The sequence below is a fragment of the Salvia hispanica genome, unplaced genomic scaffold, assembly GCF_023119035.1.
Source record: "Salvia hispanica cultivar TCC Black 2014 unplaced genomic scaffold, UniMelb_Shisp_WGS_1.0 HiC_scaffold_890, whole genome shotgun sequence".
Lineage (NCBI taxonomy): Eukaryota > Viridiplantae > Streptophyta > Magnoliopsida > Lamiales > Lamiaceae > Salvia > Salvia hispanica.
Window position 1 is genome coordinate 27674 of NW_025952677.1, and position 21670 is coordinate 49343.

Below are 21670 nucleotides of genomic sequence, written 5' to 3' on the forward strand. Positions count from 1 at the left end.
TTAAATTGTATATGTTATACATTTGGTATTTTTAATGTGTTTGTTGATAAATGATAGAAAAAGATAGAAAAAAGGTACATAAAGGCCAAGGTGCAACAGCCTCTGTTCGATCCCATTCTGCCATCAGATTTGGAGTCCAATCACTGATGTATGCATATCATTCCTTCCTCTTTCGAAAGAGTTTCGCCCCAAATCTCTCCCATTTCTTGAAGGCCACGAAAATTATCAAAAATAAACCTTTTTTCATCCTATAAATACCTCTTAACCTAATTCATAATCTTTATCTCTGAGCCTCCAATCCCTCTCTCGCTCTACACATTCTTCTACTCCATATTCCACAAATAATTCATCCATCTTCCATTGGAGCGGAGCTGCGGATCCGAGCAAAAGAATAAGATTAAGATTCAACCTTGGTTTTATCAATTTCTTTCATGTCTCGTACTTTATTTGTAGTTTTTTCTTTCATGAGTAGAACAACTTTTGTGGATTTTTTGGTGAAGAATTAAATTAATTTTCCGTGTTAGCTCTTGCAGTTAATTTGATTTATCCTTGTGCCTTCTATATTCAATTTATTAGCTACCTTTTGAATACATGTTAGAGTTGATTAGAGTACTGGAGACGAAATAGTTGACTTGGAAAATGGGATAATTCACACTTTAATGCAATAAAACTCGGAGAGTTGAGGTTTCACGTGAGGTCGTTGGTCTTAACGATCTTTTAGGAGTTAGGTCTAAGAATTAGAAGGGGACTTCAATTATTACACCTAATCTACGATTTCTCACATCGGGAGGGGGTTTAATCCAGTTAAGTGACCGACTTAATCTCTAGAGACCGTAATTTAAGGAAGTCAATTGTGTTTTGAATCCTTAAATTCTACTTTCTTACGCCTGCTTTGTATCATTGTTTTTATGCTTTTTGATATTTGTTTATATATTTATGTCTAGTTTAATTAATCCAAAATAAAAAATTTGTGTCTCTAGATCGTATGTGATGCTTAGTAAATGGTAGTCGTGAATCGTATTCCCGTGTTTGATATCCCGATTACCTTTATTTTTACTAGATCTACCTTGTATCTTCGGTATTTTTAAACTAATAAATGTGCATCAACCCGCATTGATCTCGCTTGGGCGCGGGTCCGCGCCATCCCGGGCCGGCCGTCGCCTCGACTTCGATTCCCAAACTTGGCGTTTGGCTCCCTTTTCGGCTCATTTATGCACATTTCTCACAAAACACGTCAAAATACCAAAATAGACAAAATATGCAAATAATGGACGGGAGAGTGACTTGACATAAAAAACGGACCAAATAATGGCCTTAAAAGTGCAAAATCCGAGCGTATCAAGCAATGTCTCTGGCGATAGAAGGTAGTGACCTCCTATCCTTCGGGCGCGCCCGGCTCCGTGGACTTCCTCTTCGCGCCCTTTACCATCTCCATATCCTTCTCTTTTGGAGGTGGTGGGGGCATCTCCTCCCCTCCATACTCTCTCATGCTGAAGCTCGGATCTCGGATCGGAATAATTGTAGATTCGTGAGTGTCGGGTGTCTCATCATCTTCGCCGGACACCCCGTCCCGTAATTCTAGTCGATTTCTTTCGATGCTCCAGTTGAACGCTGTGGGTATTGGGCCCCACCAGCACCGACAAAGGTGTTCCCTTGGAGAATTAAGGGGAAGGGCGGTTTGGTTCCGTAAAATAAGGAGTGAATCCTCCGCCCAATATGTTGCCACCGGAACTTGGTTGAAGAAGGGATTTTGTTAAGATGGTGGAGGTTGGTTGAAATGGGAATTTGCGGAGTGGGTGGAGTTTGGGTATCGGGCGGAATTTGGGTTCCGCCGTGTATGGCTTTCGTCACCCGATAATTGGGGAGAGTTGTCGGAATCCATTTTCTAGAGGAAAAGGAAGTGTAGAGTGAGAAGATGAGTGATGAAAAGTGGAAGGATGAGTGAAAGTGATGAAAAATGGAAATATATCAAAAAAATATATATATGAGTGGGCCTTGATTGGCCCTTCCTCCAATAGAAGGACGATAGAAGGCCCCCCCCTGCTATGGTGGGCGATGAGGGTCGATGGGGAAGGCCCCTCCTATTGCCCTCCATTTGTAATCTCTAAGTCTTGAATCAATATTACTAGAATAATCAATTACATATCTTTTCTTATCCCTAAAAATAGAAACTCTTTCTTTTTTTTTGCTCCTAAAAAAATATTTTTTCTTTTATTTCTTTCTAATGTGGGTCATTTTCCACTAACACATTTTCTTTTATTTCTTTTTTTTTACTAATTTTTTATTAAACTCATGATGTTTTAAAAGTTCCTATATATACTCCATGTACTATGGATGCACGTGTCTACTTGAAATATGAATGCAGATTTTTAGGTCTAATTCAGTAAAATATTTATGGTGAATGCAACAGCTTTATGCCTTTAAAAATGAAGTGTGATCACTTTCCACAATGTTGATTTATAATATAATCACCCTATATATATAAATGTATATAATTCTTTCTTACAGAGAATAAGACACCATAATCAAAAAATAAAGTTTTTTTCACAATATTCCTAAATACCGTTTATTACATTGGTAAAACAAAATCAACCTAAAGTCGTATAGGTGAACCTATTTAGAGATGGTGAACAAAACATGTTGCTTAATTTAGATAAGAAAAGTCATTAATTCTTTTGGATTAACGAATTAGGTCGGGAACAGCCTTTTAATACTCCTTGTAGTATTTCAAGATGGTGATTTGGGGCCCGGGGTTGGCCATGCTTCATCGTTGATACCAAAACCATTAAAAAACAAAACCCGCGTGCAATTTTCCATCCAAAACCAAGGCCGCCTTGATGAATCGCATTTTCAGCCATGATCTCGGGTTTCTCAGTCCATGAATCCCACGCTTGCCCGGCGGGTAGTTGTATTTCCCACGTCACCGCAGCCTATTCCGCAGGGCGTTTTTATTTCTATTGTCGCAATAGCTTCTCGATCTCCCCCCCCTCCTCTTCAATAAAGCACATACCTATATTTAAACAAAAAAAAATTGAATTATCCGATGGCCAATCCCTCGTAATTCGTGGTAAACGGTGTTTTGGACATGAATTCCGATGGAATTACGGGGGAAAATTTGAGTCCTTTTGCTAAAAGGAAATTTTCGCAAATTTTTCCCGGGTTATAGTTTACGTTGGGAAAATTTTTTTTTTTAGGGATATATTGTATACATCTTTTTAGGAAAATGAAAAAAATAAATGAAGGAAATGAAATATGTTATTTTTAGCTAAAAAAAAAATAAATCATAATAGGTGAGATGTTGTAAAAATAAAAATATGTATTGCTTATGATGGGACGAGGAATATTAATTAATTAATAACTTCGCCCACTCTCATCAACGTGGCGAAGAAGGGCGATCTCCGCTTAGAATCATCGGGCCGAGCCGATGGCGCCAAAGCTGGCTGGGACGCGGCATCGACAAATCGGGACGCATGTAAAAACCCTTTTCCGGGGCGATTGCGTCGGCCCGGCTGGCTATGATCCCTTGAAGAAATTATCGTCACGATATCCACGAAATTGACTGTTTCGCCCTTGCATGGTCCGCCGCGGCGCCCTGCAGATAGTCATCACCGAGCCGCGATGTATTTTTGCGGCACTCGTGGGTTTGCAGCCACGTTTTGGCGGAAACCCATTTCCGGCGGCATAAGAAGGAAGAAGAGAGTGAGGAGATTTTTCATTTTTGGGAGTTGTTATAAGAGCACCCACTATAGGGGCGGCGCCGCCGCCCCTTCCAAGGCTTAGCCGGGGGTATACGGTGGCGTCGCCGGCGGCCAATTGGCAGGCGGACGGAAGATCGCCGGCTGCGGCAAAGGAGCCGGCCGGGAAGAAAAGTGGCGGCGCCTTTACCTTGCGGGCGACACCCGCTGGCATCGCGGATTTTCCTTTTTTTTTTTTTTTTTTTTTTTTTAATTCGAATTTTATTTAATTTTTTTGGCTTATTTAAATAAATACCCACCAATTTGTCTTCCACTCACCCATTTCACTCCGTCCCTCAATTTCACAACCAGATTTTCCCGAGATGCCGGGAGAGCAAGATTCACCCGCACGGAAGAATCGGGATACGGATCTATCCTGCTTCCCGCCATCTCAGGGGGATCGAGTCATCCCCTCCATTCCGTCGTGGTCAGAGCATCCCGCCGTGGCACAAAGCCACATCGAGTCAATCTTTTCATGAGGAAATTTGGGTCGTTCGGTGTTTGGAGTTTCGGCCATATGGACTCGCCCACCACCCGCGGCCGGATACCCCTTCCCTTTTTCCCGAGCGACCCAACTCCTTTGTTTCGATAGGTTCACATTGAGAGAGTGATGGGGCCGTGAGTCGACTGCGGAGAACCCGCAGAAGCGAGATCCTCGGCGACGGCGGTGGTGGAAGGGCGAGCCGGGCGGTGGTGGGAGGGGCGGCGGCCGGTGGTGGTGGGAGGGCGGCGGTGGGGGAGGGGCGGGGGCGCGGTGGTGGGTGGCGGGCCGGCGGCGAGGGGGATGGCGGCGAGGCGGTAACAAGTCGGGCGCTGCCTCAAAGCAGTCGATTGTTGTGGCGGGGCATGGGATGCGTCACATCCGCCCTTGTGTTGGCACCGATCAGACCGAGATTGGCTTTGGAGCGCGTTTTGTTGACCTACATGAGTTAGCCGGAGCTTTGAGCCCGACGCGGACGGATCCGGGAAAAAGTTTGGGAGGATTCGACACCCCGGGAAGTTCGCGGGCATCTACGGCAACAACCTATCAACGGCCGAGAGTGGCCGCAACGAAAACGTGAAGGCTCTCTCGTGTCCCAACCAACGCATTATAAGCCTAAGTTCAACCAAAGGGAGGAGTTTCGCGTTCTCGACCCGAAATTCAAGGCCGTCGTGCAGAGGGGGAAGAAGGTCACGGGCGAAGCGCATAAGCGCACGAGCCGGGGAAATCGGCCCCGGCGGCGGACATTCATCGACCTCCGACGCCCAAACGGAGGATCCTCGATCACACACGGGCGCTCATGCCCTCCCGGGAAGCCGGTATCCGCGCGCCGGATGTCACGGGTTCCTCCACTTCGGGGGCCGCGTCTGGTCGCGGGGCGCGGGGCCTCAGGCTCGGTCCGTGGACCATGGGGCCCATGTGGTCTTGAACAGAACTGAATGTGCAGTTGATGCAAGCTGCAAGATAGCCCTTTCTGAGTCGGCCACCGACCCCTCACCAAGTCGATATACTATGAGGCGATTTTGGTAGGATCGGGGGAGGGCAGGGCGGCGGTCGGGGCGACCAGAGGCGACGAGGGGGGCGGCGCGCGGGGAAAATGGGCGACGAAGATGAGGGGAGGTTTTTCCCACCCCCGCCACCGAATAGATGTGGCGGTGTTTTTATTTGTTTTTGTATGTTTTTTTTTTTTAAAAGTTCGTTGTGTAATTTCCGGTATCCTGAATACAACGAATATTTGGGGCTCATCGCACTTTTTAATTTTATTATTATCTCGTTCTCTTATTATTTATAGTCAGATAATTTTAATTGTAATTGAATTAAAATATCAACAAAAACAATAAAAATGAAATTTGTCCACAAAAAAATTCAGCTATTCTTTCGGGATTTTTTTTTTGTGGTCTCAAAATAAAATGGGCTATGGAAAAAAAAGTTGTCGCAAAAGTTGTCACCATAGTGGATCTCTAAAAATCTATACTTGATAATGATAAGTAAAGGGATATTGGCACCTAATATCATGAGACTTTCAAAAAGTTGAATTTTTCCCACGAAATTTGAAATTAGCAAATAATATTATAAACTTTAACCCGAGTTTGTTATTTCCTACCAATAAAAAAATATAGACTATGTTAACAGATTGAAGAACAAATTTGGAGGGTGCACTTCAAAGAAAGCTATGCTCAAAAATTAAAAATCTTGAAAATCTCAAAGTTGTTGTCGAGAAATTACGAAAAAAATGATATTATTTGCCGGATTTTTTCATTAGTGGAAAATAACAAACTCGGGGTAAAGTTCGTAATATTATTTGTCAATTTTAAAGTTCGTGGAAAAAACCCAATTTTTTGAAAGTTCCTTGATATTAGGTTGTATGGGTTTTATGTATAGTTGTTTTGTGAATCGATGAAGAGAGAGTAAAATAAGAGAGATGAAAAAATTGAAACGAGATATATTTCCATTTTAGAATCGTTTCATTTTTTAATGGGACATTCAAAAGCAAAATACTCCCAGTCAAAGATGTCACACTTGTGGAGACGCACGAGAGTTTAGGAGGTTTTGTTTGTGTGTTAAATGGAGAGAAAATATAATTTTTATTCATGTGAGAGAACTTTTTCTAAAAGGAAATGTGACATCTTTTGTGGGATAATAAAAGGAAAGTGAGGCATCTTTTGTGGGATGGAAGGAGTAATAAAATGTGAGTTGAATAAGTAAATATATATATATTTAATAATAAAATGTGAGTGAAATGTGGGGCACTTCAGTTTATAAGTGAAATATGACTCTTATAGTGGGACAGATCGGATGGAAGTATTTCCTTTGCTAAATGAGCGTGTTCCTAAACGCTTTCGCAATACATTCGATTGTGTGTCATGCCTCAGCGGGACGAGCTAGAGCTTACGCGAGGATGCTTTAATAGTGACACTCTCTCCATACGGGATTAAAGTCTCATTATAATTCGGTAGAAGTTTTAGGAAATGAAAAGGAATATGGTGGGAAAAAAATAATGGATTAATTTTATTATAATAAATAAGCGACATGAGTTAAGTTGTCGTATGAGTTTCCTTTTTAGAATTAATAAAAGCAAAATAAGACATTTAAATGCAATATGAGATATTTAATGACGGATAAAATATGTGTGATGATATTATATCCAAATTATGAACTAACTAGCCTTTTGATTTCACATTTAAATAAATTCACTTTTTCTAATCCTATAATTAAATTAAAATCTTACCCATATTCTTTTCTAAAAAATAAAATAATAATAAACTTGACCAAAAATCTCAAATTCAAGTATAGTATATATACTACGACTTTTAAATATATATTCATTTTACATAACTTTTGAATTTATGTTAATTTAATTATTAAAAAACTACTAACATATTGTCTTGTGAATAACTTTTGAATTTATGTTAATTTAATTATTAAAAAACTACTAACATATTGTCTTGATATATATATGGGGCCTCCCACTAAGGACAAGGGTGAAATATAGTCATAGCTTTATACAAGAAATAATAAGTTATTCATAAATTTTTAAACCACCAATTTTTTGTCAAATTGGAATTAATATTGCTCCACAAGAAAACTCAACAAAAGTATAGTAGGATTTTTTTCCGATCAATTTCCTACAAGTCAAAATTTGACTCGACACCACCCAATTACAACAAGTTCAGCCAAAAGACTTGGATAGGAATTAGGATTACCCAAAATGTTAACATCTTATTAGATATAGCTGATCTATCTGATAAGGGAAAGTTATAACAGTAAAGTTCTATATTTTTAAAGTAAAGAATTAAAATTGATCGAGCATATCTTCGTTTCGATTTTTTAGTGCTTAAAACTTTATCTTTTGAATTTTTGGTCATATGCGTTTAATTGGATCACGATTGGTTCAGTTAAAAAATTAGTTAATATTTAGCGGTCAACGATTTTAATCATAATTTTGACCAACTTAAGAAATTTTTTAAATTTTTTAATTATCAAAATTATTTTTAAATAAAATCATAAATTATTTATAATATTATCGAAATACATAATTAATTAAAAATTAAATTCGCCTAATTGAATAATTAATTAATTAAGTAAGAATAATGAATTTATTCATAGTTCTAAGTTATGAAAATGTTGAAGGAAACAACCAAAATCAGAAAATTAAAAGAAAATTTTCAATCAAATAATAAACCAGAAACATCATTGGATCCAAATTGTTGAGCAATATTGTTCAACGTTCAACAAATAGTACCTCAAATAAACCATAAATCGAAAAAATCCCAACTTGATGAATTAGGGTTAAAAGGCAAAAGAATTAGTCTCAGATCTGGGATCTAGACAGTAGACATCACGACCTATCACGAAACCAAAAAGGGTATCGACAACAGCCATGACGCCGACCATGGAGAGCCTCCACCACCGGTGCACACAACCTCCACCAACCAAATTCAAAACCTTAATCACAGTAGGAAAGAGAGTGATAATGGCGGTGAGTTTTTAGAGAAAGGGAGGACGAACATAAGGAAAGGGTTTGTAGGTGTTGAAAGAGAGAACACTCCGTGGGGCCGTGGGGGAGTTAGAGAGAGAGAACAAATGTTTGGGGTGGGGTGAGAGAGAGACAAAAGCAAATATTGGGGAAGTGAGAAAGGAGTTTTTTTTTGTTGGGGGGGGGGGGGGTGGGGGAGTGAATAGCCGTGTAGGGGGTAATCCACCTCCGCCGCTGCACAACCCTCCGAATGCTTCTCAGCCGCGGCGGAAGCGGACCGGCCGGCTGAAGGAGGCTGCCACCGGGCTGCGATCCCGATCGCAACGGCGGAAGAGCTCGTCGGAGAAGGCCTCCGTCGCCGTCAGCCATAAGCTGAAGGACTTGTTAGTGTCGTCGCCGCCGTCGTTCAGCGAGATGGCTTCGAAGAGTGTTCAACCTTCATGAATTATTTTAATTTTATTTACTTTTAGTATATTTATTGTTAATATATTTATTTTGTTTTATTAGGAGTGTTAAATTAGAATAATAATTAATTATAATTAGTTAGGGGGTTTAAAAATCATAATTAAGAGGTTTAATTGGTAAAATTTGGGGTTTAAAATCGGTTTTAGTTAAAAAATTTAAACAATTGTTAGCGGAGGGCCAATTGTGATCAATTTGAAATGTATGGGGAAAAAAATTCAAAAAATAAAGTTTAGGCCCAAAAAATTGTAAAATGGACGTATATTGGGGCCAAATTTTTATTTTTTCTTTTTTTTACATTATATTCTTAAATTAAATCTAAAAAGTTTTTTAATAATTTATCCCCCCTTAAAAGATCAAAAAAGGGTGTGGGGAAAAGATATGTGGTAGAAGTCAATGTTTTAAAGTGGAGGCAATCAATCGATTAGGAAGAAAAGGATTGACCAAACTCTCAACCCAAAAACCCCTTCAATGGGTGGATTAACGAGCTCACCTAGGTTAGGATAATTTTAGTTCATACTTATTCAAAAATTTCCATTTTGAAAAAAACAATTCATGTGGAAATTCCCTAATCATAAAGTTCTACATTTTAAATTTTAAAGCTCGATTGTTTTACCAAAGTAAATATTTTGTGATATCGGTTTTGTCTATTTTTCCTTCCTTTTTGTAAGTGCTATTTTTTTACAATCAAATTATTGATTGATTATACCTAAAAAAAATTTAAATATAGATAAAAAAAATAACCCATTTTTTGAATTTGAACGGGATCCTTTTTTAAAGATGCATTTATTTTTTTTCCAATTTTTAAGTGAATTCATTTTCCCATTGAAATTATAATAATCATAATTTACTACCCCAAATAAAATTAATATATAAAAATAGATTTATGTTTTATTAACTTTTTAAATTTTTTTTATAAAATAAAAACTTTTTAAAACCTTTCAACAAAAATTGTCTTTAATTAGCACAAAAACTTGAAAAAAAAGTACCTATTACCTTTTAAAACAGGATATTTTTATTTAATTAACTTATCACATCGGGCCCTAAAAAGCTTGGGGAAAAATCATGATTTAAAAAAAAAATATTAAAAATTCTTATAAAAACTTTTTTTTTGGGGTTTAAAATTGTTTCTACTAAAATCTAAACCTTTTAATTTAGGCGGATCCAACAATTTTTGTTTTTTTTTGTTTTTTTGTTTTTTTTTGTTTTTTTGTATTTGGTCTTCTTTTTTTTTAAATTTGGGGAAATTTAAGGTTCTACATTTCCAACGGGTTTATCGCAAAAATTTTTATAACAAAAAATTAAAAAATTAATTTTCTAAAATTTACATTAATTATTTTTCGGGCCGGGTCAATCTTATTTTTGATATTTTTAAATCAATTACTACAATCTTCAGAAATTTAAATACCAAAACATTAACTAATATAAACAATACAAACTTAGTTTTTTTAAAATACACCCAATAAAATATTTTTTTTTTTTTTCTTTTTGGTATGTCCTTTAAAAAAATTTGGGGTTTTCCTTTGGCTCTCTTTTTTTTTTATTAAATTAAAATAAAAATATATATATCTCTAAAACCCCTATTTTTTTTTTTTTTTTTTAAAAAAATTAACTCATATGAAGGAGGAAGTTACAAAAAAACCTTTTAAAGGCGGGGGAAAATTTAAAGGATGTCGAAAATTTTTAGGTTTAAACCAAAAATTCATTGTTTTTAAAAACTCGTTTCCCCCCGGAAAAAGACCTTGGCCTCAAAAACCCCCTTTTTGGGGGGGTTCTGAATGTTCAAATTAAATTTGCTTTATTTTTTTGGTTTTTATATTTTGAATCTAACCAAACTAAAATTCAAAAAAAAAATTCCTTTAAATTTTTAATTTAGGGGTTTTAAATTTGAATTATTTTGGATAATTTGTTCACCGTTGGAAAACAATGAATAATTCTTCCAAAAAAGAAATTAGTCAATTTCAATTTAAAATCAAAATCCTAAACTTCAATTCTTTAAAACTTTTCCGTAATGAATTTCGTGTTTGATTTAATTCCCGTAGTGGAAAATTCAAATCTTCTATTCTGTTAAAAAATAAAATCGTATCACTGAAAAAAACTTATATACTGTATACTTTTTTTCCCAATTAAAATCTCATTCATAATCCCATTTACTTCATTATTTCTTATGTCAAACATCATTATCCTTCAATTCAAATTAATTTCATTTTTGGAAACTTCCTTTCACTTTATAGGAAATGATTTATATATTCACCCCAAAAATTACGTTGTTGAAATACTTTCTAAGATTGTCTAATTTGTTTCGAAATTTGTTCCTTCTACTTCATTAATTTTAATGAGCTTAAATGTGACTCAAACATGAATCTAATGCTCAAAATTAATTGACGACAAAATTGATAAAAAAAAAAAAAAAAAAAAAAAAAAGATGAAAAAAATTTGGGAAACGAGCGTCAAAATTTCTCTCAATTATCTTAGTTCCAAACCAAAAATATTAGTATTAACCACTTCATTAGATTTAATTTCAGCTCAAAAATTTGGGTGCAACATATTGATTATTGATCGTATCCTTATGCAAAACACTCCCAAATTTACTCCAAAATCCCAAACCCCAAAGAGAATTGAATAAAATAAAACGTCATAGTAACGTATGATACTTGTACACTCAAAAACCCAAACCAAAACTAGTTGGTTTTTTAAGAAAACGTTTAATTGATCAAACACTATAAATATCCATCAAACCACTCCCTTGTTCATCCCAAAATTTTTTTTGGCCCAAAAAGAAGCATTTAATCATTATTTTCGCCCTCCTTGCCGCAGCAAACTGGGCTTCGGCCCAGGGCTGCGGCTGTGCGCCAAAGGTGCTGCACCCAAACCCACGGCTTCGGCACCGACGCTGCTTACTGCGGGCCGGGCTGTCGTCCGGGCCGTACCCCCAGGGGGTCAAGTTGGGGAGGTTGTGACGGATGCTTTCTTCAATGGGATAGCCAATGCGGCCAGTGCAGAATGCCCGACCGTGGTTTCTACACTCGCGCTCCTTTCTCGACGCCCTCGGATTGTTCGCGGGTTGGCCGACGGCACCGCCGATGACAGTCGTCGGGAGATCCGGCCTTCTTCGCCCATGTTGCGCACGAAACAGGCAGTAAGTTTTCCTTATTGATTCATCCTTTCCTAAAACCAGAAATTTTTTTATCCGTTTCTTGAAAATGGAAGCTTTCTATTTTAAGAAATGGACTCCATAATCCACTCACACTAATTCTTACTATAAAAAAATTATATTTTAGGGACACAAAAATTGGGGCCTAAAGCGTCTCAAAATAATTAACAATTTAACAAAGAAAAGCGTCTATAAATTAAGAATAAATTAACTTAATCTTTTTTTTTTTTGGATGGTTCTTTTTACCTTCAACAATAAGGATGCTTTTTGAAGCGTCTGTGATATATTTAGAAATAAAAATTAGCATCCTTAATTATATTAAAAATGTCCTTTATTGTAGTGCCACTATTGTTCTTTTCACTCTACTTTCCAATTTTACATTAAAATCTTTACGTTTCAAAGTTTCCCGTTCCCAAAGTTTCCATCATTAGAAAACAAGGTGAGTATATTTATTAAGTGTTGTGTGTTACATAAATTGAAATGGTGACATATCATTATTTTTGTATGGAACTGCAGACCTTTGCTTTAGAGAAGAAAGAGAGAAATCAGATAATATTCGACCGAACTATCCGGACTGGCCGTGAAACCCCAGACAAGTTCTACTACGGGCCGCGGGCCCCTGCAGCTGACGTGGAACTATAACATGGGGCAGCAGAAGGCCATTAAGTTTTACGGGCTGAACAATCGGAGGTTGTGGGCATGACGTGGGGTATCGTTCAAAAGGGGGCCTTGTGGTATTGGATGCAAAATTGTCACAACGATATAGTTTCGGGGAAGGGGTTCGGGGCTACGGTTTGGGCCATCAATGGCAACTTGGAATGCGACAGAAGAAGCCCGAACTTGTGACCAGTAGGGTTGACTTGTACACACGTTACTGTGGCCAGCTCGGTGTGGCCCCAGGGAAAACTCGATGTTGATTTCCACTACTCCCAAAATTCAGTCTACACCTCGAGTAGACTGGATCTATTATCTTGTTATGCAATAAAATAAATAATGGATCACCTAGAATAAATGTGACGAGTACGTCTTTGAAACGTATTTGAATGAATATTTACTTTAATAATTACACACATAATCAAAGATAAATCTATTTTTTAATTCTTAAATCAATATTACTAGAATACTTACACACATAATCTACTATGGATGGATGAATGCAGATTTTGGGTCCAATTAAGTAAAAATAATGGTGAATGCAACAACTTTAATTATGCCTTAAATGAGTGTAATCACTTTCCCACAATGTTGATTTAATATAAGACACCATATATAATCAAACACATAAATTTTATTTTACACAGATACACTATCGTATCCCACATAACTGATCCACCATTTATTACATTGAAAAAAGCATACATCAACCTTATAACGCCTTATAAGTGTAAATTTAGAGATGGTGCACATTTTAAAGCTTGATAAGAAAAGTCATTAATTCTTTTGGATTAACAGCGAAGATTAGGCCCCGGGTCGACGGGGACTCCCCACAATCTTTGTAGTAGTCGACCCGAGGGTGACTTGGGGGGCTCCCCCATCGCATTCTTGCTGTTACCCGGATCGGGCCCAAACCCCATTAAAAAAAAAGCCGGTGGCAATTTTCCATCCAAAACCATACGGGCCCCCTTAGGATATCACGGATTTTCAGCCATGATCTCGGGGTTTTCAGTCCGTGTCCCCCGCTTGCCCGGGTGCCCGAGTTGTAGTTCCAGTCAGTGCAGCGGTCCGGACCATAGTAGGGTTGTTGGCCCCCAAAGGCCAGTCTTTATTTCTATTGTCGCAATAGCTTTTCGATCTCCCACCCTCCTCTTCAATAAAACACATACCTATATTGTCAACAGAAAAAAGAAACGAAATATATTATTTTTTTAAAAAAAAAAATAACTTTTATAGTTAGGTGGGCGATAATAAAATGAAAATGTAACTCGCTTACGATGGAACTGAGAGTATTTAAATTTAAATTTTAATAGCCCACTCTCAACCCGGGGGAAAAAAAGGAAATTGGGGAGAATCATCGGCCATACCCCCCGACTGCGACGCTGCGGATCGACAAATCGGGAGCGAGTGTGAAACCCTTTTTGGGGGGAGTTGCGTTGGCCCTGACGGGTATGATCCCATTGAAGAAATTTTCGACATATACCCAATTTGACTCCTTTGCCCCTTGGGCCCCATTGGGGGAGTCGCCCCACAGTAGTCTCACAACGCCACAAACCCTATTTTCTGCAGCACTCGGGGTTCAGCCCAGTTTTGGGGGGAAACCCCTTTTTCCCGGGGGCCAGAAGAAGGATGAAAGGTAGGAGATTTTTCATTTTTTTGGGGGTTGTTATAAGAAACTATACTTGATAATATAAGTTTTATATAGACATGCAGTATTTCTTTTCATATTAATAGAATACTCACAAATCACCATATCTTCACTTACATTTTAGGATAGATCTATTTTTATTTTTATTTATTTATTACTCCCCTATATGTATTTATATTAATTCAAATAAATTCAATTAAAATGAAAAATAATCAATTTTTAAATTTAATATCCTAATTAAATTTATATAGGGAAAAAAAAGTTTTTAAAATAACATTTATAGAAATCAAAAAGGGGAAATGTATATAAATTGCAAAAACAATAAAAACAGACGAAAATAAAGGCATTTAAGAAATCGGGGAAAAAAAATATGTATTCTCCTTGTCACACGAAATTTTTTAAAAAATTAAAGAAAAGGAGTTGGGTAAGTTAGTAGAATATGTGTCTCTTTATATCCTTTTCCCGCCCCTTTTTAAAAATTTCAAATTTTGGAAACTTTTCCTTTTTTTTAAAGGGACAATTCAAAAAACAAAAAGTTTATTTTTTTTAACAAAGTTTATATATGTTTAATAATAAAAGGAAAGGGAAAAAAATTTAAGTTGAGGATTTTTTATTTATAGTAAAAAATAAAATATGATTTTTATAGTGGGGCGGACCCCGGGGGGAGTATTTCACTTTGGTTTAAAAGACTTTTGTCCTTAAAAAGCTTTCGCAAAAGGGCCCTTGGCTATGCCTTTGGGGGCGAGCTAGGTCCAATGGATGTTTTAATAGTGACACTCTATCCATGTGGGATTAAAGTCTCATTTAAATTTTGGGATAAATTTTTGGAAATGGAAAAAAGGGAAAATGGGAGAAAAAAGTAATGGATTAATTTTGTATAATAAATAAACAACATGAATTAGTGTAGTATGAGTTTTCCTTTTTAAAATTAATAAAAACAAAATGAGACATTTAAATGCCAATTTGAGATATTTAACGACGGATTAAATATGTATAATGATATTATATCCAAACTATTAACCTTTTTCCTTTTGAATTCATATTTAAATAAATTCCTTTTTCTAATCCTATAATTAAATTAAAATCGCAACCATATTTATTTTCAAAAAAAATAAAATAATAATACATTTGCCAAATATCTCAAATTCAAGTCTAGTATAATATGACTTATAAATATGGGGCTTTAGGGGGGGTCACCCTCCCTTAAAATAACCCATACCACCTTTCAGCCTCATTTGTCCGTGGGCTAATAATTTGCCCCCCGTGGAAAAAAAAAAAACGGGGAAAAAAACGGGGGGCAATATGTTTGGGGCTTTTTTTTAAACTTTTTTTGAACAAGAATCCCCAACCTTACAACAACAAAGATTCTTTTTGTAGTGTTTTTAAATTATTTTTGTGGCTTTTTTAATATTCCGTATAAAAAATTGTCCGGGTTTTCTTTTTAAAACCCCTTTTTAAATATATATTCATTTTACATAACTTTTTAAAATTTTTAATTTAAATTTTAAATTTTTAAAAAACTCTTTAAAATATTGTCTTGATATATGGGACCTCCCACTATGGACAAGGGTGAAATATAATTATACCTTTTAAAAGAATAATAAAATATTCACAAATTTTAAAACCACCAAATTTTTTTCGTCAAATTTTGGGAAATTTTACTTATTGCTCCACAAGAAAAAATCAACAAAATATACTCCTGATTTTTTCTGATCAATTTCCTACAAGAAGTTAAAATTTGACTCGACACCACCCAATTAGAACAAGTTCCCCCCAAAAAAACTTGGATAGGAATTAGGATGACCCAAAATGTTGAGATCTTGTCTGATAGAGCTGATAAGCAAAAAATATAACAGTAAATTTCTGTATTTTTTCTATTAGTCATTAAATTAGTACTAGTATTTAATAAGCTATGCCCACACTTAAAGATCAATAAGGACGGAAGATATGTGGTAGAGTAATGATTCATGTGGTGACGTAGCAATCAATCGTTTCTTTGGTAAAACAATCGGAGCGTAAAATCAATGTAGAACTCATGATCTAGCTTTGACTTTTCCATTACATGAATTGTTTTTGTTCTAGATGCGACTTTTTGAATAAGATAACGAACAATCCTATAATTGACCAAATGATTTTAGTCTTAAATTTATTTGTATATGCAAGTCTTTTGTGGTGGCGGTCGAGGTGTTAATCCATACGATTGATTGTGGTTTGTGAAGGTTGAGAGGCGTCAATCCTTTTCTTCCTTTAAATATTTTGATGATATATGATTTTGTCTATTTTTCCTTCCTTTTTGAAAGTTACTTTTTACAATCAAATTATTGATTGATTTATACCTAAATTAAATTTAAATATAGATGATAATGGCTAATCCATATTTGAATTTGAACGGGATCACATTTTTAATGATTCATTTATCATTTTTTCAATTTTTAAGTGAATGTCATATTTCACTGACTCATTATAATCATAATTTACTACTTCATAAAATTTATATATAAAAATAGACTTATATTTCACTAACTTATTTACTCTTTTTTTTTTGAAATCAAACAATTTCTTAAAACCTATGTCAAATCAAAAAGTGTCTTTAATTAGCACTATTAACTTGAAGAAAAGTACCTTTTTAATTACCTATCTTAAACAGGATATATTATCATGAACTAACTTATCACATCGAGCGTCCTATAAAGCTACAGTGAGGCACCTCATGATTTAATAAAAAAATTTTATAAAGCTACAGTGAGGCACCTCATGATTTAATAAAAATATTTTCTATATAGACTAATATAATTATAAACAACTTTTTTCTCCTCGGACTTATGGTGGTAAAATGTTACTAAAATCCATAAAGCTAGTTAGGCGGATCCAACAATTTTTGCATTTTTTGTTTGATTTTTGTAGTGGTCTTCTTAGTGCAAGTGGAAAATGTGGAAATTTAATCGGTTCTCCATTTTCAACTGGACTTTTTTCTTGCCCATCATCTTTCCAGTTTTCCTAGATGCTAACTATAGCCCCTTTAAATTATGTCATGATAACGCATATTTGAGTATCTTAAAAAGATTAAAAAAAAAACAAAGTAGTAGTAATTTCACCGGCCCCTCTATAGTAGAGACGCTTTTTTTAGGCACGGAATTTAAGTAATTGTGTTAAAAGTAAATTAAATTGATACATTTTTATCAAAATAAAAAACGACCATACTAATGTGACAATAAAAAAAGAAATATGACTTAAGCTAAAAGTGACGGGGGAAATACTATATAAGAGTTATTTTAGAAATAGTTTCAAGTAATTCAACGAGATAGCAGTTCATAGTACTCCATGCACAAGATAAAGTTCCAAAGTTATTATCTTAATGAATTTTAAATTCGATATGTTTCAGTTGGAAAAGCCAACCAGCAATATTATTAAAATTTTCAAACGAAGTAATATTAGTAAATTTTCAAACAAAATGCACTCTTTTACTATATTTTTGAATTGTTGCGAAAGTCATTTGTTGTCATGGTCAATGAATGTGCCCATTATTTCTCAATGTTGGTCCAATCGGTTATGATGTAAAGACATCATATGGAAAAGCTAGCTAAAACTGCATTTTTTCCAAAAGCACAATAGATACTTTAAATATAACTTAGCTTCCAATAAGTTTCCTTTTGAGGGGGTACTCTTAAAAGTCTTAATTGTACATTCGGGTCTTTTGGTAAACATAACAGAATTTGGCAAGATAGTTAGAAATTAATAAGATGAAAGAAATGAAGATAGCTTGGGATAATGATAAAGATTTAGTATTGTTGTTTGGTAGATCGAAAAAATCAATATAAAAATTAATAAAAGTGATTGATTGTCAAGATATTTATATTATGCATATATAAGGTACTTCTATTCAAAATATGAATATGTATTTATGTTGAATAATGTAAAATTACTTTATTGTTAACTTACTAGATTATAGATAATTTAATCAGTAACGAGATTAAGTAAATAAATTAATCAAGTGATAATGTAGAATTAATTAAGTAATGCTACCCATAATGGAGCAGTTCCATTAAGTAATGCTTAATGTAAATCTGGATGTTTATAATTGATCTAACAAGTATAATTATTATCAAGTGGAAATCTTTTTAACAAAATTAATTAATTTGTTGTTTTGATTATTTAGGCACAAACCACATATAATCATGAGTCAACTCCACTAAAAATAATTTTCCCTGTATGGTAGACTTATTCGTTGATATTAATGGATAATGGAAACTAACCTAACATTGTAACAACTTTCTAATGCCACTACAAAAACAAGCATTCCATGTCTTTGTCTTCCACTCAAATTTAATGTAAATATAATGTTTTGTAAAATGATCAGTTCAATTAACATTTCTTATTCAATAAGAAGGATAAATAGATCATATACTATTAATCAGGGGTGACGCTTTCTCTCCACCCAATAAGACGGGATTTGAGTCGTAATAGGGATTGGTGGGAGATCCTCTTTAAAATAATATAGGTGAGACGATGAACTGCAACTTTAGTTATTTAGTAAAATGCTCCTCCATCCAATAAATAGAAAAGTTCAATTTACTACAAAGAAAAATAAGAAATAATTATTGATCTATCTTAAAAAGAACAAAAAAAGAGCAGAGGAAAAACTATGTGGCTTGGTGAGGGGCTTTAACAGTTTGAAATTTTTCTAGAATTATTTTAGTTATTTTTTGTTAAAAATTATAGCTATGTCCCTAAAAATAGATTAATTGTCATTATTTGGTCCATCACATAGAAAAAACAACTTTGATTTTGGAAAGTTTTTTTCTCTAACGAGATGAGCCTCATTTTTTCACTAACTATATTTCAATTAATTTTTATTTCTATTTTTCTCTTATTTTTTAAATTGCGCGTTAAATTAAACCAATGATGTTTCAAGTGGTCCATTTTTTTTTGATACGGAGAAGGGAGTATAATTTTGTAAATATATTTAATTAAATAAATTAGAGAATCACGAGTTTGTTCTATTTCGTAGCTTTAATCCTATGGCTTATATATTTCTATTTTATTGATATTTTTGTATAAGATTAATATGAAGAAAAATTGATTTTTTTGCCGATTTTAGTAAATTTATATAACTAGATTTTAATTTTTGTTTGATTTAGAAAAGCATTAGGTTATGAGACACTCCATCACTACTCGTAATCATGAAATCTAGGTTAACAATTATAAATTCAATAGGAAATTGAAATTCGCAAAAAAGGATAGAGATTGTGAAGCACATATATCAATCATCTTTCTAAGTAAGTTTGTTTTATGCCATACCATAACATAAAAAAAAAAATTTGATTTCGCGCCTTGACAAAGATTTTACCTTTCTAAATAAGTTGAGGTATAAGATACATACACACAATAATAACTAATCACTTCCCTTCTATGTCTCTCCACACATCACTAACCCAAAAATGAAAAACCTCATTACTCTCTTCACCTTCGTCTGCCTTGTTCTGGGCTCCGTTTCCGGGCAGAAGTGCTAATTTGTGATAGTTATCTTAGTTTCAATTAGTTTATTTATCTTAATTGGGTGTTTGATAGCTTAAGATAATTATGAATTATTCTATTTAAGTGTTTGGTACAATAAGTTACAACTAAGGATAAAATTATGATGGTCAAAAAATTTAACCTCACTAATTTAAGTTAATAATTAAAGTACCCCTTTAGGAATAATTGTCTCTCTTTTCTCTACTCAATATAAGCAAATTCCCAATATACTTCTCCAAATTTCCAATATAATAAAATCATCTCTATTCTACAACCTTTTTCTCTCTCCCCTGTTAAATTTCTACGCATCTCTCTTCTACAAATTCCTAATATACTCTCTCTCTCTCTCCAGTCACCATCTTCCTCAACTCTCTCTACTATACTTCTCCAAATTTCCAATATAATAAAATCACCATCTTCCTCAATCTCTCTACTGTACTTCTCCAATTTCCAAATATCCCAAAATCACCATCTTCCTCAATCTCCTTCACGACCGGCGATTCTCCATGGCGCCAACACCGCCGCCTTCCCTCTCCCTTCTCCTCTCTCGAATTGTTTCTCTCTCTCCCAATACCCCTCTTACGGGCGAATCGCGCCGCTGTGAACACATCGCCGTAACACCTCGGTTCGCGCCCCTACCATCTCGCTCGAACCCATCGCCTCTGGCCGTCGTCTCCGTCACAAGGCGGTCCCGTTGCTTCCCCGACGCTCGGAAGTCCGTCTCTTTTATTTTGGCATCGATCGACTCTCTCTATTTTAGATTTTTACTCTTGCTCGGATAAATCTTGAAGAATAATTGAAAAAAATTTAACCTTTTGATTCGAAAGAGAGCGCGGAAAGATACATCAACGGAATCGTCGAATTTCGTTGTCGATTGGAAGATTGAGAGAATGAAAGAAGAGAGACAATAGAGATTTTGAGAAGAGGAAAAATATGGAGGCAGGTTTATATTTTTTTAAGGTTTGAAAATTGATGGGTAAAAATGTATTTTATTAAAATTAACTAGGCAAAATTGTGGTTTACATATATGGGTGAAACATGTGGGCTTTGTGTGGGCCGGATACAAGACACGGGCTATTTAGATAGGTAACATAACTACCAAACGCACAAATAAACCAGATTACTCCCTTATCTACGTAACATACCTACCAAACGCCCCTTATACCACTAGGGTGCACTATTAAACACTAATATATTTCCTTTACAAATTACCCTTGTACGTAGGTTTGTGCTTTATTGAAGAGAATGGCGGGCAATCGAAGCCCTATTGCGACCTAACATATTCAAAATGGCCGTGTGCTGCCAACAAACACTACTACGGTCGGGGACCGTTGAAGCTGACGTGAACTACAACTATGGTGCGGCCGGCGCCATAGGGTTCAATGTACTAAAATATCCTGAGCTCGTTGCCACAAATGCCCTTATATCAATCAAGGCTTCTGTCTGGTTTTGGATGGAAAATTGCCACGGCCTTTTTATATCGGGCAAGGGCTTTGGTGCCACGATCCGTGCTATTAATAGCGCTGAATGCGACGGAAGAGTACCGCCAAAGTGAGCTCTCGAGTCAAGTACTACGAAGATTACTGTAAGCTGTTACGGGTTAATCCAGGACCTAATCTTCAGTGTTAAGATGTCTACAGCTGCTGCAACTCAAGACAACATATGTTGAGAAAATAATCTAATTACTGTTGTAGTGTTGTAGGCTTGAATAAGAACAATGGTGTGATTATTCAAGTTATTTGATATTTATTGACCTATTCGAATGTCCCTGTTTAGTAAAATACAATAAATAAATGAGTTATCTTGAAATTATCATTATTCAAGATTTGTCTTTTCGGGATCTATATTGTATGATCATCTTGGCTGATCACTTAGTTCTTCTGATGCCGAACTAGAAGTGCCACCATCCTCTTCTTATTCGAACTGCTCTTCGGGAAATCTGAACCACACCCTAAACTAATTCTAACATCGTCACGACATCCACCATCCTTGGACGTCTGTCTGGGTTGTATCTTGTGCAGTAAACAGCGGCTTTCACCAGCTGCTC

General features: G+C 35.4%; 1 pseudogene; it reads left to right on the plus strand.

Moving 5' to 3' along the window:
- Positions 1-5311: 5311 nt before the first annotated feature.
- On the plus strand, positions 5312-21465 carry LOC125200287 (annotated as a pseudogene).
- The last annotated feature ends 205 nt before the right edge of the window (positions 21466-21670 follow it).